The 18,790-nt window shown below is 40.7% G+C and overlaps 1 protein-coding gene across 4 annotated transcripts in view; it reads left to right on the top strand.

Annotated features, from left to right (window-relative positions):
- The first annotated feature begins 9,876 nt into the window (after nucleotides 1–9,876).
- The window catches only part of Hhla2 (HHLA2 member of B7 family), an 85,523-nt gene continuing 76,609 nt past the window's right edge, over nucleotides 9,877–18,790 (top strand). For all 4 annotated transcript variants that reach the window (XM_050163444.1, XM_050163447.1, XM_050163443.1 and 1 more), the window contains exon 1: nucleotides 9,877–10,055. The gene's annotated coding sequence lies outside the window, so the exon portion shown is untranslated. The remainder of the gene's footprint in view (nucleotides 10,056–18,790) is intronic.

Genomic DNA, 18,790 nt, shown 5'->3' with positions numbered 1-18,790 from the left:
AAAAACAATGACTTCTCGAATTTTGCATGCAAATGGATGGAAATAGAAAACACTATCCTGAGTGAGGTAACCCAGACCCAAAAAGATGAACATGGGATGTACTCACTTATAATTGGTTTCTAGAGATAAATAAAGGTCAGTGAGTCTATAATTTGATCTCCTAAAGAAGCTGTGCTGGCTTTTAAAGGAGGCTTCAGCTTCAGCTTCAGCAGAGGGCCAGGCACCCAGTGACCTGCAGGGAGTGGTTTCGGGGATCTGCGGATTCCTGGAGCTGCAGTCTGGAGCAAGCACAGATTTTCTAAGGACCCTTTGGTTTTCCTTTAGATTCTGCTTGCAAGTGGGTACAAATTTATTTCTGAAACCCATTGGTATCTTCTGTGCTGGCAGGTAAGATCCCATGCTGACATTAAACTTTTGGCCAACATGGGAACTGACTCACAGCAGATTCCACGTGTAAATACTTGATCATGACACAATGGGTTACCACCCTACCTGTGTAGCTGCCTAGCAAGAGGCTCAGGGTACCTTCAAAATAAATGCTCAAAGTGATTCTAGGATTCAAATGCAAATCTGTTGAAAGAATTTGTACTCAAAACTGGCCCAGACTTTTGACCTGGTCCTGTGTCAGAGGATCTTCAGTCCTGAAGCTGAGTCAATAATTCGAAGTATAATTTTAGACTTCAGAGACTGATGTGGAGGCTGACCTAGAGTCCTAGTTCTGGTAGCTCCAACCGTAGTACTCTACCCAGCTTTCTAATTTTCCTCATTGTAGGCCAACACTTCCTGTTTGCTGTTTTCCATGGACTAATGACTCACTCTCCCAAACCCGGAATCTAGTATAATGGGTGATATCTGCTGTCATGTCCACCTGTAAGTAAAGCCTTAGCAGTCTTAGAGACGATTGGCACCACACAATATTCTCCAGTTTTCTAAAAATCACACTGAACAATTTGGAGGAACATCATTTCATAGTAATTAGAGGAATATTGCTTTTTAAATGGATATTTTGGTACGGCATAGCCCCTAAACATAAGTCAACCATGTCATGTCTTCACTTGAGAAAATAGTAATTTTCCCCCATGTATTCATTTTTTATTGAAATAGAATTATATCACTTTCCCCTCCCTTTCATCCCAGACACCTTCCCTCAAACCCCACTATGTCTCCATCTCAATTTGATAACCTCTTTATATTATCATTGCACACACATGTGTGCATGTACGAATGTATATGTGTGTCTATGTATGTACAAATACGCACACACAACTTGTTGAGTCCTGTTGTTATCTGTGTGTAAATGGTTTCAAGACTGACCATTCAGCACCAGACAATGACTAAATAGGCTCATCCTATCCTTGGGAAAGACTAACTCTTCCTCCAGCACTCATCAGTTGCCTGTAATTCTTCGTTCAGAACATTTTCCTCCTTCCATATGAACTTGACTATTGATCCTGCCATTGTTCTGGTCTTGCTTGTGCATCCATTTCTGTGAGAGACCCGTTCATAGGAGTCTGTATTCCAGCTCTTCTAAGATTTCTACCATGTCTTCCACCATGTTTCTGGAGCCTTAGATGCAAGAGTTATGATGCAGATGCTCTCATTGGCCTGAACTCTCCCTGATCAGCTGGGCTCAGCATCATGTCCACTTGTGCTTTTCTGTGATAGTCTCCATTTGCTACAAAGAGAGGCTTTGATGAGGAGTGGTAGCTACATTTACCTATGGGTATAAAGATAAGATTTAGACTATATCTAGGAGTTATGCAGGTCTAGCAAAGTGGCAATAGTAGATTCCTTTTTAAGGTCCAACCAGGTATGTGTTCCCTCCTGTTGGGTGGGCTGTAAGTCCATTTAGACAGCTGTAGATTGCCACTGACGTGCAAGCGTCACTTATTGCATCTTCATGCATATCTTATCATGCTGGTAATTGCCATGGTTCATAGGTGCTATGGTTGGGTAGGACAGTTTAATTGCTTTTTTCCCTTGGCAGCTTGAATTGTATTTTCTGGAACTGTGGAAGCTAGATAGGAAGAGAGAGGCTTTCAGGTCAGATCCAACTCAAATCATCCAAGTCTTGTGTCTTATCTATGTAGAGCAGAACTTTCAGCTCTTTAAAGGCAACCAAGGACTACATCTATAACATACAGCTTTGGGAGTCACTTGGACTACCTTGACCAATCATTTGAAAGGAGGTTTCTTATGCCTGGTACTGAGGATTTTGTTCCTCTATGGTTATCCTAGGGAGCATTGTCAGTCCAAGAGGCTTAACTTCCATATGTACCCTAATCTTAACTAGAACCACTACACCACTCCTTGGCTTATGTCCAAAGGACTCAACATTCTTCCTCACAGATACCTGCTCAGAGATGTTCATTGCTTCCATATACACAAGAGCCAAGAAATGGGGAAAAAAACTAAATGTCCTTCAACAGATAAACAGAAAATGGAAACATGGTATATACACACAGTACTCTTTACCTGTAATGTAAGGTGAAATCATGAAATTTTCCGGTAAATGGATGGATGTAGAAAAATTTATACTGAGTTGGATAACCCAGACCCAGAAAGACAAATGTCACATGCTCTCTTTCAGCTCTAGTTCCTAGCTCCAAATCCTTCTATGTGAGTATACAACATGGAGTAACTACAGTAATCAGTAAAACATAAAGGGACTAGAGGTCAGGGGGATTTGGGGGAGTGTTGCATTATGAGCGGCAGGGCTGTGTCCCCGGCACCCGGCCGCCTGCATGGCTAGGTTATGCCCCGAAATAATTACACGGAAACTGTATTTTTTAAACACTGCCTGGCCCGGCTAGTTCCAGCCTCTTATTGGCTAGCTCTTACATATTGTTCTAACCCATTTCTAATATTATGTGTAGCCCACGAGGTGGCTTACCAGGGAGGATCTTAACCTGCATCTGTCTGGAGTGGGAGAATCATGGCGACTCCTTTACTCAGCTTCTTTCTCCCAGAATCCTGTTCTGTTTTCTCCGCCCACCTATGTTCTAACCAATAAAATGGGCCAAGTCAGTTTCTTTATTAATAAGAAATCACTCCCACATCAGGGGAGGGAATCGGAGGATACAGGTGATAAGTGAAAAGTCTCTGTGCCCCCATAAGTTTCTATGCCAATGAAATAATCCAAATCAGATCAAATCAAACTGAGTTAGAAAAAGCCCAGATTTAATGGATACCAATGCTCCTGAATGGCTTTCCGGACCCCCATAAAGGAGCTGTTGAAGGAAGACTGAAAACTCCTTGTGTTTGTGCTCTAGGGGGCAGTTTAAATACCCTGTGGGAGTAGTCTTGAGTATCTCTTGGGAGGAATCATTGTTTGGCGGGCTTTCTTAGGGGTGAAGTCCGGACTGAGGCAACCCCCAAGGATGGGGGCTTGGGTGGAACTTCCACCTGAACATTCCAGACTCTCTGGCTATATGGATGCCAGGGGCTGGAATGATGCTTCCACCCAAATAATATGGAGTCAGAATGGAATAACAAAGAGATTCTCCTATAAAGAAGGAGGGACTAGGTCAATAAAAAAAGGAGAAGGAGGAACAAAGAACAAATAACACCAAGGTTGTTTGATAAAGCCTCAATGAATCATTTTATATTTACCTAAAATTATATACAATACATTTAAGTATATGTGTACACATATATATCTCAAAAAATTGCAACATTTAAAATATACAGACTCCCCTGCTTCTGTCTGGTCATTATGGAGGAAGAGATTTTCACAAGGAGTTTCAGAGGTAATTCTGACATTGTGAATATTTTGCTGCCTTGAGAAATTAACCTCTTCATAAAATCCAATCCCACTTTGCTATTTTGACACTTCTTTTGTGTGAAAGTATTCATTAACATTTCACATAATTGCCCTGTTTCCAGAGCAAGTATGTAATTTCCCCCAGAAGGAAGATTTCATAATGCATATCCAATAAAGTCCACCCTGTCTACCACTACTTGACACCTTAGACTTAATTTCAGTTTGAAAGAGATTTTTTTCCACTGTTGATCCTGCTGGATCTGGTTGATTCCTATTGTTCATGTGCACCCATTTAAAGCTGCCTGGCAGCCAAGGCCATTGTACTGTCTACAATTCGGTTACTGTCTCTGTCTGTCTTGTGAATGCCTGGATCTTTCCTGAATATGTATTGCTAGTGACTAGTGACAGTTCGGCATGTAGGATTTTAATCAAACCTATAAGAGTACTATCACAACTTTGCCTTTGCCACAGTGTTCATGAAAACAGCAATTAAATTTTGATAATAATGTTGGGGACTACAGAAAGCCATGATAACTGTGAGAACTTATATTGTAATGGAATATGAAATCAGCCCAGGAATAGACTTACAGAAATAAAAGTATTTCATTTTCTAGCAAATTGCATGGAGATTCAAAGGCTGTGTGTGTGTGTGTGTGTGTGTGTGTGTGTGTGTGTGTGTGTGTGTGTGAATGAATGAAGTAGTATGTATTGAAGCCAGAAATCAACCTTAGATGTTATTATCTAGGTGCTGACTACCAGTTCTGGAAATGGGCCTTTCACGGTCCTGGAATTCACTGCTTTGGCCAAACTGGATGACCAAGAAGCTCCAGGGACCTTTGTGCCCTGCCTCCTTAACAGTAGCAACACAAACATATATACTGTTGCAACCACCCAAGCTTTTTTACACAGATTCTGGCCATCCAACATAGAACCTTATCCTTGTGAGATTGGCACTTCATACACTGAGCTAACTCTCCAGCCTGAGGTCAATTTTAAAACATGCTTGTGTAGTTTATCAATCCTCTCATGAGTTGCCTTGCACAATTACTGTGAAGAAAGCCATCACAAAATCTTTATTTCTGCTTATTGTTAGTACCATGCTGGCCTCTGCACTCTTCCCGCTGTTCTATCAAAGGGCTTTCTTCTCACGCAAGCTAAACCTTGTAAATCAGTTTTTTGGGTTCATTTTTCTTTGTGCAATCCAAGCAGCCCAATCCTAAATAACATCGAAGGCTATTTATCGTCTTGCCATTACCAAAAGGAGTTCTGAATCCAAATCGAAAGATGAACTCTGGGATGGTCTTACACATATTGGCTAATTTTCCTAAAATTACTGTCTTCAGAATCATTGCCTTCCTGTGGTAAAGGCCATCAACAATCATTGGTTTCCTGTGAGGTAGTTGGTTGGTCATAAAATTGTGTACCTCAAAACTACTACATCGTTTATGATGACTGAAGATACCTGGGCGGCTAGGGAGAAAAGAGATAGGTGTGAGTTCTTTTTTAAAGCACGTATGGATGGACCCTGTAGTGAAGGTCTGTAACTCCAGCTACTTCATAAGGTGACTAAAGAGGATCACATGTTCAAGAACTGCCTGGACTACTGAGTAAATCAAGGCCAGCCTTAAAAACTTAGTGAAACCTTTTATCAAAGTAAAAAGAGACCTGGAGCTGGAGCTCAATGGTAAAACCCAAGAGACTGGGTACAGTTCCTAGGACTGTCAAACAAACACACAGACAAAATTCCAGAATAGATTTTTCCTAAAGAGTTAAAAGTAATTACGAGTTTTACGTGGTGTGTGTGTGTGTGTGTGTGTGTGTGTGTGTGTGTGTGTGTGTATTTTTCAAGTAAGTTAACTTGCTATTGCTTTTATGCTGCTCTGGTAAAATGAAATCAAACTACAAGAAACTATAGTCAGTCAACTCTAAAATGACAATTGCATGTTCTTGCCAAGTTCCTTTTGTATCAAGTTATTAATCATTTGGGCAATTCTAGTGCCCATTTCATTGAATAATTACTGATCGAGGGTCTCTATTTTAAGATTGCTTTGAAAGAAATGAACTTGCTGGCTACTCTACATAGACCAGATATATGTCATGTAGGAAACAGAATGAACACAAACTGGTGTCTTAGAGTGACAAACACTTTAGTCAATATAGCTAAGACCTGGAAGACCAGTTCCGTTCCTCAAACTTATGACTTCATATATTATCTCTCAGTATGTTATGAAGAAACACACCAATGTTTTCATGCCTTGATATTTCTTCATCAAATATGTAAAGTGACCCCTAGAGACTCTTGTCTCAGAAGTAGTATGTCCAACTAATCTGATAGCCAGCATAGTGAATAGAGAATCCCTTTGGGGCTATTACTTATGTGAAAATTTATCCTTTCTGACTCAAGAACAGCAATTTGTTTTTCTTGGTACTATGCTCTACAGTATGCTGCTATCAATATGATACTTCACCTGAGAGGCTTCATTTATTTTTTTTTTCAATATCCTTCTTGTACAAGAAACAAACAGGTTTGAATGCCCATGTCCCACCAATAAATCCTTGAAGGGCAAATCACAACACATACACATATGTACATGTAATTTCAGCTGTAAATATTGATGCAATTTCTATTATAAACCTTAGATCTATAAAGATATTTTTTCTGTTTTTTTTTTTCTGCTTAGTGAGACTGCTTAAAATAAGCCATCTGCACATCTAAAATAAGAAGCCATGAGAATTAAAGTCTGACTTCTTATTAGAAAACTCAGGATGAAAAGAAGCCTGCTAGGAAGCATTACAGACTAAAATGTCACTGGGTAAAGATAGCTCCTTCAGTTCTCTTGAGCTGTCTGCAGACGGGCACTACTTTTACATATGAATTTTTCTTCTGAAGCAACCCTCACTTTGAGGTAACCACAGTTTTCTATTGTTAGGCACCTAATATATGCAAAGCATGCAGGACATAAAGAGATTAAATGCTTTCTATTCAAATATTAAATCTTATAGCTTCGTCTGAGACTGGAAATGGGTATAATGAGTATCGACTTTTAGGTCTGGTGGTTGTTAGGGTAATAAGAAGAATGGACGAATAAGAATCGAACGAATATGTTTCTATCCTATTTTCTACATTGGGACAAGAAACATGGCCAGAATACATCTTTCAAGTCCCAGGGAACAGAGGACAAGATCCTGAAAGGAGTAAGATAGGGTGAAGGGGGACCTAATCTTAGGGCACATTGATGAATTGGTTGTTCGATGGGCAACAGGGACCTGTTCCTGGTGGGAAGTCATGTAGAATACCCTTGAAGATTATTGATTAGGAACACAGCCATGGGGCAGCCTGATCCCCCAGTTGGCTGATATTAACAGCAGAAAATATCAGTGATATAGTTTTCAGGAGTCATACTAGGAAGTAAAGAGCGTATGGGATAACAAGCAGGACAATCCCATTTTACAGCTGAGATAAGATACCAAGAATTCGTGTGAAGAAGATAGTTGACTCAAAAATGTGCACAGCGAACACTTGGATTGAGGGGATGTGACAGAAACATAAACATATCTAACAGAACTCCCAGTTCTAACAATTGTTCAATAGAAATACCATGCCCACTCAGTCTTATTTCTTCACCCTAAAAGAGAAAGGAGAATCCCCTTCCCTGCCTGTTCACCACAGTGATCTCAAAAGAGCATTGTGAAACTCGTTGGCAGAAAGCACACTAGAAACTTGACAGTTTCTGAGGATATTGTAGAATTTAGGCATAGCCAGAAAATGGGGTCGAGATCAGAGGAAGCATGGAGAAAGTCATAGGAATCCCTGACTTCATGCGATGGTTCTAGAACAGCAATGGACCAGAGCACAGGGCACACGTAAGTGATAACAGCGTTGCATTTAGCATTTGCGGGGGGGGGAACGTGTAACTCCAACATGTAAGTTTTTCATTTATTGAAATGTTAGAGGACTGTTTCTTGCTAGAATTAATATCAATTGATATACACTCTTTAAGAGACTAATATACGAAGAGTATCTAATGGCTGCTCCACCTCAAACCTACTGAAGATCTACAATTTAGTCATGCCTCTGCTTCTCAGCTGTAAACTTCAAGTTCACTTTCTTCTGCAGTGCCATGACAATGGAAAGACTCCAGTTACATTATTAATTTCAGCCTTTTTTGATCTCTATGATATCAACCAGTGGCTCTCCTTTCCTCCTTAAGTTGTAAGACAGTTATGCTTTAATTCCTTCACTATTTTGCATATTTAATGAAGGTTAAACACCAATGTCACTATAAAATTTCCTCTGGAGTACAGATAAAGGTGGGTATGCACCACAGATATAATCACAGTTAACCGTATTCCATGTGGCACTTCTTGAAGGGATTAAGAAGCCACTTTGCAGAAAAGAACTCAAACTGGTGTTTGAAATGATTACATACATTCAGTGAGGAACAGCTGAACTTGTGCAAGTTGTGGCCCTACAGACTTCCCTTATGGAGCTTCCTAACGGTTCTTTCTACTTCCTTTTAGGTACCGTTTCCTGGGGGTGGTTGAGGCAAAACACCTCACAGGGGAAAATTACAAACCCTGAAGGTGCTAACCTACCTAGTCTTCAACATTGACATGGATGTGTGGTACCAGTGACATCCCTCTTGACTTATCTTTCAGTCATTGGTAGTGTTTAAAACCTTAGCTCTATAGTTACCCTCAGTGTGAACAGTCTCTGCTCACCAAGTATCTCTGGATGTATGCACCATTTCATTCTAAAACTTCAGACATCTTCAAAGAATGTCTAGGCTTTCTATTTTGAGATTCTATGAAAGTCTGTGTCTTCCGAGCCTACACTTTAATACTTTAGGATCTTAGTTATTTCCCTAAACTAACATGAGAGTTGCCGTGACGTGTCAGGAGCTATGTGGCTCTCAGGGATTCAGAATTGGAAGCTAGGATTATCTGCATCCTTCAAGGACGTCTCAATTTGATCTTGTGTCATAATAAATCTTACTAAAGAATGATAAAAGTTGCAGTGGGTAACAACGGGGATTCAGTGTTTCTCAGTCACTTTTCAGTTGGCAGTGGAAGTCTTAGGACAGGTGATCCCAGGACAGAGTTGTAAGGGAGAGCTGGGAAAGAAGAGGGGACAAGTGCCCAAATGCACCTGTCTTCTCCCAGGTGGGGAAAGAGTGTAGTGAGTGATGCACAAAGAGAAAGAGAAAATCACGTGCTGATCTAAGGCCTGGCGCAGATAGAAGACTCCTGGCGCTTGTCCTCATACTTTTTCTGCTCACTTTGTAGCTTTTGCAACTTTCCCCCTGTGTATTCAAGAAGCAAGTATTGACCATCCATTATGTACCAGTACCTGGTAAGAGCCACAACACAGTGCAAGCTGCTGAGGAAAGAGGTGTGACTGATGAGCGTGGATAATCATATCTACTGCGGAGATGCATACATGTGACATTAGAGAGAGAAAGAGACTAAGAGAGAGGGGAAGGGAATTATAACCATCACTGATACTATTGCGTAGAGCAATGGTTCTCAACGTGTAAGGGTTGTGATCCCTTTGGTCGTAGCATATCAGATTACGATTCATAACAACAGCAAAATTGCAATTACAAAAATAGCAACGAAATAAGCTTATGGTTGGGGGTCGCTACAACATGAGGAACTGTATTAAAGGTTTGCAGCATTAGGAAGCTTGAGAACCATTGTGTAAAGGAAACAGTGCTAAGTCCTCCACATCGAGTGGAGAGATTATTTATTTATTTATTTATTTAACCTATCTATCTATTTATTTATTTATTTATTTTTGTAGATAAGGCTTTGCTTTGATTCTGTTTGCTAAGCTTATGTAGCAACCAGGACAGCAATAAAGATGATAGGTGTGAATGATTTGCTGTGGACTGTGGTTCCTTTCCATAGAACTGTCAAGTGGCAAGCACATTTCTTTACTACTCTGCAGTAAGCTAGTCGGTTTTGCAGTGGGCATGAAGATGACAAGCAGGCTGCCTCAGGAAGTTTCGTCATTCTGATGCTGTTATTCTGCTGTCCTGCTGGCTCACAGCGCAGGGTGCAATCTTCTGCTTATTTACATAGCTGTGCCCTTTACTCATTGCGAAGTCAGCATGGGTGTATGAACTTTGGAGTCAAAGTTAGGGAGGGGTTCTAAGAAAAGAACTCTTGGCTTTCTACTTTCCTCCGAGTAACACGTTCCATTCTTCACTCCTTCTTGCCAGTTCTGCATTCAGTGTTTATCCCATGGATTGCCTAGCATTTGGCTAGATGGTATGGAGTTCTAACGAAGGTAAGTTTTTTTTTCTATAATGTTTATATCTAGATCTTAGAGTTGGACGTGATTGAATCAAATGTGTAGTGTTTTTACTTGACATATTATTACTTTTATGTTAGGGAAAAGTGTGATTGATCTTTTAAATCAATTGAGTATAAATATGTATAAATATATATGTACATATATATATACATATATAGCATACATACACAAAACAAATAATAAAAAGTTGGCTGGTGGATGCTGCTGATGTATTTTAAATAGAAGAAATTAAGAAAAACGAGAAGTCTTAATGTTCTGACAAGACACAGATGGCGGAGCTGGATAATGCTTGTTTGAAGTGTTTGAGGACGTTTGATTTCAGTAGGTGCAATCTGTACTTACCTAGTTACAATACTGAACTTGTTAGTTACCCTAAAGTGGCACATTTCACCCCTGTGATGTTTGGAGGAGATGGGGAAGAATATGGAAATGAGATTTTTGTAGAATCATTGGGTGATTTTTACAAAATCATTTTTTTTGTACATTTTTGCTACCTCAAGAAAAAGTCACTAAATTGATTTTATTTTTAATGTGTAGAGAAATAATTTTAAAATTAGGATTAATACTTATTATCACTTTATTGTTTGGGACCTTGGATAATAGGAAAAATAGCAGTAGATAATCTTGATGTATGTTGCTGTACTCTGATAAAGTGAAACTGAATCTTTTCATTTCCTAGAAACTGTGTGCTCAGACCACTGAACAGGTCCTGGGTGTTACACTTCTGCTTTAGTGTTGCAAAAACTAAGCATCAAACCTCAAACGAAAGTCCTTGGCATGAAACTTACTTCTGGTTCTTATCTGCCTACTCTGTAAAATGCATTGAGGAAATAAGACACCTAACTGGCTGAGCTTTGGTTTTTGCCTGGTTGCTCATTATTGTCTCATACAAGATGATACACTTCCCGAATTTAGCTGATTTTTGTAGTTGGGAAATGAATATTGATATGATGGTCTAGTAATCTGACCCTATATGGTAATTTGAAATCGAAGGAGGAAGTTTTCTCAACTCACTCTGCTTTCCAGTTTGAATACGGTTAATTATTTATCTGACAGCTGATCCGCAGATGTCACCCTAGGGTAACTAGAAACCCGTAACTATTTCCCGTTCTGAATTGAGCCTCCCTCCTGCTGTTTTACTGATAGAAGGGTGGCAGCAGCAGACACTTCATTAACTATCTGACGTATCTTCCTACTTCTTCCCTTGCCAAGTTTACTTTGATTTGTTCAGGTTACTACTGAGGAGTCCTGGGTTCTGACAACCAAACGCCATTTGCTGTTTTTGAGGGAAGTGAGAAGCTCTTCTCTGCCGTCCGTTTGTCTTGCCTTTGAATTCCAATGCTTTTCAATGTTCTGTTCTGTGTCCTCAGTTTAAGTCACAGTAAAGTCCTCTGTATTTTCTTGTCACACAGTATTTTCAAAGGCAGAAACTGATTTTCTTCCTTCCTCTCTTTCCTTCTTCTTTCCTTCCCTTTTTCTTTTCTCTTTCCTTTTCTTTTTCTTTCTTTTAGACCTCATTGTCCACCTGGGGCAATAAAAGCAAAAGATGCAATGAACTTAATTCGCAAACAGTTCCTGCATTTTCTAACTTGTGCTTGCTCCCTTCATGAAAACAGCATGGGATAATAGTCAATGAATCAGCAAATACCACTATCTTCTGTGTGGAAACCAAAGATTATTCCCCTTGTTTCTCCCTTCTTTTATCTGATGATCAAATGTCTCATTACTGTATGTCCTCGCGATGAGTTTGCTAGACTGACTTTCACCTGAAGGTGGACTTCCTGTAAAATTATTTTGGGCAGAAGGATTTGTTCTGACTTTAAGGACTATATCTATTTTATTCCCGCTTCATTTGCTTCATTTGGCAGCTTTTTTACTTCGGGCTGCACCATTTGTGTCCTCGGGAGTAACCTCATGGATGCCAGTGATTTGAATTCAGCAGACCAGCTCAACACTTCCTCTGTTTCAAGAATGATTTCCAAAGGGTTGCTGTTATGATTATTCATACAAGCCACGCCCACTCCCTCCCCCATCCACTGAGGCAGGCTGATCTTCAGCTTCTGGTCTGAGCTCATTCTCTTTTCCATCTTCCTCTCAGAGAGGCAGCTTCGCTTCTGCCTCTCTCCCCACTTCTCCGCTCACCGCTTTTCTCTCTCTCTGCCCTCTTCTCCTTCTCCCCAGTTCTATTCTGTACAATGTGTCTGTCCTTGTGCCTCCTATCCGCTGCCTGCTCACACCGCCAGGCTAGCTGGGACCAGCCCGCTCGCCATGTGTCTCCCTGCCTGGGACCAGCCACTGCTCGGGGACCTGCAGCCGTCTCTGCCTGGGACTGTCTGCTCCCAGGACCCGCTGACTGCCACCACATGGCCCACTACCACTATTTGGGGACCTACAACATTTCTCCTGCCTACTGCTTCTGGGGATCTTGTAGCGGTTTTTAAAAATCATAACATCTGTCTTCTGGGCTTTACAAGTTGTATACTGACTGCCACTGAAATGACTCTTTCCTTGGCCCTTCAATCCTCTCTCCTCTTACTATTTTGTTCGGCTTGTCTTTAGTTTTTGCATAGTCCTGTGTATATTCTGCCCATTACTTTCCAATTATACTATTTCTAATGTCTAGTCCATCTATAGACTTTGGTTATCTGTAACATATTTAATGTGATGTTTATTTTACTCAGAATAGTCAAATTATTCAATATAGTATACATGTGGCAGCCTCATGCTTAATTGGTTTTGGTACTACATTTGAGACCTTATAACTCATAATGATAGTTGTAACTGCTGTCATCTTACATGACGTGACTCACTGAGGGCTAACTACTGTGTTATAGTTCCATCTTCTTAGCCTGTATTGTTTGCTGGGAAGAATATTAAATAGTGTGTGGTTTTTGCTAGATAACTTGGCTGAATTTTTTTGTGTGAACTAAAAATCACATTCATGTGCTTAGACCATTTCATTGGGTTTTTGTGCTTCTGAGGTGACTTTTCGGGACTTTGTCTGATTTCCCACAGTTGAGGTATAGCGCTACGTCAACTGTAGAGTCGGCTCCACGGTTTATGATCCCTCTTGTGTTCGGTTATCCCAGACTTTAAAAAGCGAGAAAAAAATAAAACAAACAAATATTTCTCTTTAAATTCAGTTACTGGATTAGGTTCCTAGGGGCCCCACATATGTGATGGCTTAGAATTATGAAAACACTGTTTTTACAGTTCTGAAGCCCTGATGTCTGAAATCTTGGGTTCAGGGGCCACACACTCCAGAGGGGAATCTGTGCTGGCTGCTTCCTGGTTCTGGTGTGGCATGAGCTTTTTTTGGTTGTGGCAGTGTGATTCTAGTTCCAGCCTCCGTCTTCTCTCTTGACCGTTCTTACTGTGCGTCTGTGTGTCCTTCTCTGCCTCTCACTGGGATTTAGGGCCCAGTCCAGGATGATCTTCCCTCAACCTTATCTTCTCCCTGCTCACAAAGTTCCTATCTTCATATATGGGCTTAAATATTGCAGAATCTGAGTTAACTCACTATCATGTACTAGGAAGGACTTCCAAGACTAGTCAACAAATCACAAGCCTATTGAGGCTGGATATTGGTGAAAGTTCCTAGAGCCCCCACCCTGTAACCTTCCATGACTTGTGAATTTGGTAAATCCCTCTTTCAGCCTAAATTGGCCTAGCTGGCTCCTTCCTGTCTCTGCCTGTGGGTGTGGAGCTCCGTTCCTGCTGCTTTCCCTTGACTCTGCCCACAGACTTGTTGGTGATTTTTGTTTTATTTTATCTTATTTTTTTAAATTTTTTATTTATTTGTTTATTAAAGATTTCTGTCTCTTCCCCACCGCCGCCTCCCATTTCCCTCCCCCAATCAAGTCCCCCTCCCTCGTCAGCCCAAAGTGCTATCAGGGTTCCCTGCCCTGTGGGAAGTCCAAGGACCACCCACCTCCATCCAGGTCTAGTAAGGTGAGCATCCAAACTGCCTAGGCTCCCACAAAGCCAATACGTGCAGTAGGATCAAAAACCTTATTTGTGTATATGTGTGCCTGACTTTTATGTGCACCATGGGTCTCCCTGTTCTTCCAGTTTCTACCAGATTCTTGAGGTAGAATTTAGGGTCTCCCTGTGTTAGACAAGTACTATACTGCCACAGAACACCTTGGCCCCAGCCTTTTGTTCTTGATTACTCCAAAGGGTTGTTGTGTTTGCTGTGCAACTAGGACTCGTGTCTGATTCTATATCCTTGACCTATAGCATTTCTACTCATTCCTGATATGGGACTTTGTTGAAATTTTCGAAGACTTAACATTAAAATCACATTAAAAATGTGTTTTATTTCTATAACGAGGTCAAGTTAATTGTTTTTGCAAATTGTTAGTTTTTCTGCGCATATCCAGATGGTTCATTTTCACTTCTAAGCTAGTCAATTATAAGCCTGTGTTTTCTCAAAACGGAACCCGGGGCAAGGATTAAAATATTGATCTTTCACGTTGAAGGTAACAACCTGATGCAGCGAGGAGATGGAGGTGAGGCGGGTGGGTGGCTCTGTGAGAAACGGGTTTCCGTTTTGGCTGCTTCATGAGCAATGGAAAGGAGATTGAGAACTTTGGTGGCAGACAGGTCCATTGGCTCAGCATGATGGGCACTTCTATAGCTGTGTCTTGGAGAGGAGAATAAAGGGGTGTGTCTCAGAGTTCTCCATGAGAATGAGGGATGAAAGGCGGAGATGGCATTCATCTGCCAGATCTATTGTTTCCTTCCCGTAAAGATTTAACACACACTTGGTGGGAAGATTGGTCAATGAATAAAAGTACTTGCTGTGCCAGCATGCTATGTTGTTCTTAGACCCAGAACTTGTGTAAAAGAAAACCAGAGACAATTCTAGTAGAGATAATTCTTATAGTCTAATGGGAGACCAGAGAGAGAGAGAGAGAGAGGAGAATGTCCAGGAGCTGGTAGGCTGGTTAGCCTGAAATACAAAGTAGAAAAATAGCAGAGAGCCCCTACCTGAGCAGCAAAGACAGATGTCCAATGTTCTCCTTTGACTGCCACAGGCATGCCCAAATTCACACCAACTAATGTGTGCGCACACACCCATTTACACATATATACATAGATTTAGTACACAGAGGAAAACCATCCTATATAACCAAACTTCATCATCTAGTCCCTTTGATGACAGTTCAGGATGCCACAGCCGGCCCAGGCCCTGCAGTAAAGTGTTTCATTTTACTCCAGAAATATGAGGGAGAGCCAGGCTCTGCAGGTGTATGGTTAGCTGGCTTAGTTCTGAAGTGACGTTCAGAGAAAATGGCCTGGCATTCAGTTAAAATGACGAACAAGCATCTCACAATTGCCAGGAAGTTAATAAAACAGTTAAGACAAAGCAATCTAAAGAGGCTCATGAGATTTGCATCCAAGGTGGCAAATCACACTTACAAATCTCTCTAATACTAACCTTTCTTCGACCTTCCTTGGAAGACATAACTTGGTTACTTTGGACATCCATAGGAAGAAGGTCCATTGTCAGACTGTAGAATAAGTGACCGGTGAACCACTTGCTGCCTTCAGCATCTATCACCATAATCTGTATTTATATTTGATTTATTTTTAAAATTTTAATTCAGAGCTTTTAAATAGTTTCAAATCTGACACTAAGTATAAGTACAAGAACACAATACAATTTTATTTACTTTTACCCAGGTCCCTCAATGCTTAGCATCTAATACTCAAGTTGCATTCTAAAAATTTAAGAAATTAGCTAATTTAAATTTAAGAAATTAGAAATTTAAGAAATTAGCAATAGTACTGTTATGGATGCTATCAATTTTATCTGAATGTCTTCAGTTTTTCCCATAAGACCCAATCAGAACACCTCAACAGACTTAGCAGATCTGTCTCTCCAGTTTTCTCTGAGCTGTCCATTCTTAGTTTTGCTTTGTTTTCCATGATTTTGACAGAGTGGGGGGTTAAGTAAATTGTAGCTCTGATTTATCGTTTTCTTGAGGTTAGAATGAGGCTGTGAGTTTGTTGCGTATTACCTACAGGTGTGATATACTGACCATCGTGAATGTGGTACTACAGATGTGGTACACTTAGCATCATGGGTAGCGTGGTGCAAGATTGCATCATGACTTGTCATGGATAGTGTTAACCTGCTTGTTTGTGCAAAGTAGTTGTCAGACTTTCCCACTGAAATGATGATGTCCTCCCTTGAGTGCTCTGGTCATTAGGAGGCACCAAGTCCAGTCTAGATTCAAGAAGATGGACGCTGAACTTCACTTGTCATAAGGAATTTGGGTGCAGAGGTATTCTCTGGAATTATTTAGTAAGAGAAACAATTAGTTGCACCATGGACTTGTGTCAGAAAACCCAACATTGTGACTTATTTTGCTGATTCAAATTTCCAGCGTTGGCCATTATGGACTCTGAGGTTGAGAGCTGTACCCTTTGGGCATTGTTTCACTTCTCAAAAATTTAGCACTGTCTCACTTTCCCTTCTTCGCAGCTCCCTAAATGTGCCTTCTCACCCAAGAGCATCTACCTCAGCCCAAGAAAGTGTATTTTCCCAGAGAAAGTCTAGCTAAGCTGGAAGGAAATATTTTATCCAGGGTTTTGATATTTATAAGAAAAATAGACCTTACACTGAAGAAAAGCAGTTACACAGTTTATAAATTGCCTTCAGGGATAAAATACCTTAAAATGCAAAATTCATCAAAAGACTGTTAACGGGCTTGTGTTATTTTCATCAATCATACTCTGTTGACATTAATGATGTATTGTTCTTACTAGAAAAATCAGCTGGCTTAATTGTTGATTTTTAAAAAATTCTTGGCAAGTCAGAGTAATTCATTTGGATTTTCAAGGGAAATTTTTCTAGTATAATGATCTGGATTCTGGTTCTCAAAAGTTGTTAATCACTGAAAATGAACTGCATCCTCCGTGCGTATTGGCAGCAAGGATGAATTTGCTTGTTTGTTATGATTGTGGATTTGATTCCTCATCTCAGCAAATATAGAACTGGATGCCCTTATGGTGCATCTCAAGATTGATTTGACAGCTTGAGAGGCCATTTAGAATGAGGGTGTAGGGAAGATGTAAGTACTTGATATTACATTTCACTCTATGTCATTTTCTCAAGAGTATAAATTCCTTGAGAACTGAAACTTTTTAAATGCGACATTTAGCAGGAGTATTCAGCCATCACTGCCAGCCCAAATAAAGTTACAGTAACTGTGTGCTAACACACCTATGGAAAAAATACTATTTACTGCATAAGCTTTTGCTTGTCACCAACATGCACTAGAGGTTTGGAAGATGGTTATAACTTACAGACTTTTTCAAGTTATTTTAAAACGATACCGAGTCAAGAATGCTGGCAGAATTCAATAGCTTTTCTTTGCTTTACCAAGTAGAAATGGGCTAATGTCTTTGCATGGTACTTGTAGACTTGAGAAATTATTCCACTCATAGCAAATCCATTGTTGTTTCTCCCCTCCCCCCACCCCAGCTGTGTAATTCACAACTGACAGAAAGCAACACCTGGAAGCCTTTGTCTTTTCTCCCTTTTCTAGCAAGCCTCTAATCACTTACTTACATCCCTTGGGGTGGTCTTTGTCTCAACTGTCTCTTGGGTAATCCAAGTACTGTTCTAGTGTGAAAAATAATAATTAAAGACATATGTACATGTGTCCGCTAAACGTGGACCTGTGACCCATGCTCAGTTATGTTGAAATACGAGCGGCGGGGCTGCGTCCCCAGCACCCCAGCCGCCTGCTAGCTTATGCCTGAAATAACAACACACAAACTGTCTGCCTCAGAGCGCAGAGCTATCGCGTCTACCCGGGAGAGCTGAGCATGGCGTCTCTGCTCCAGAGAGCAGAGCTGTCGGGTCTGAGTTCATTTCCTCCCAGCATCCTCTTCTGTTTACTCCTCCCACCTATGTTTTAACCTATCAGGACCAGCCAAGCAGTTTCTTTATTGCTTAACCAATGAAATCAACAGATTGATATATGACACTCCCACATCACAGTTAGGCTATTCAGTGCCTGGTGAAATGTTGAAAGTGATGGTTAGGATTGTGGAAACGTCAAGTAACATCAGACATTAAGTATAACTTACTTAGATATGTGCGGGAGACGGTAGGAATCCAAGTGAAGGAAGTACCCTGTGAAGTCAGCTTGTGCCAAAATTACAAAAAGAACGAGGCATCCTATGGTTGTTGCTCTTTCCTGGCCTGACCCTATAGGCTGTTGGCTGTGTCAACTGGCTGATGTCACCATGTCCTTCCTCTATCTCCTCTATCCTTGATGCCACTTTCAAAAGCTCTAACTCTTTCTAATTTCTTTGCTCGTTCTAATTTGGGGCTGGGAATGGGCATCAGCAGGAGCGGAGTTTTCAAGATTGGTCTTTTGCACAGTTTGGAAGCTAGGATCTGAGCCAGAGAAACAACACATGGTACATAGAATTTGATTGCAATATGTGGGACGTGACATAAATGTGATTACTTCTACTTTAATCTATAGAGATATAGATGTCCCCAAACTGGTTAATTCTAGAGAACGGCAGAAAAAAAAAATGGATGTCACCCAGTTGCTGGGTGAGCACACAATTGGCTTGGTGTGAGCAGAAGCACCCGCATGTAACAGAGGAGTGGTATTAGTGCCACCGATTGGCACTTGTTCTTTCTGCTCTCCTTTATGCTGCTGTCAATCACAAAGAGG

The sequence above is a fragment of the Alexandromys fortis genome, unplaced genomic scaffold (assembly GCF_014885135.2).
Source record: "Alexandromys fortis isolate MF-2015 unplaced genomic scaffold, M_Fortis_MF-2015_v1.1 scaffold_131, whole genome shotgun sequence".
NCBI lineage: Eukaryota > Metazoa > Chordata > Mammalia > Rodentia > Cricetidae > Alexandromys > Alexandromys fortis.
The sequence above is the reverse complement of the archived record's forward strand: the minus strand, read 5'-3'. Positions and strand labels throughout refer to the sequence as shown.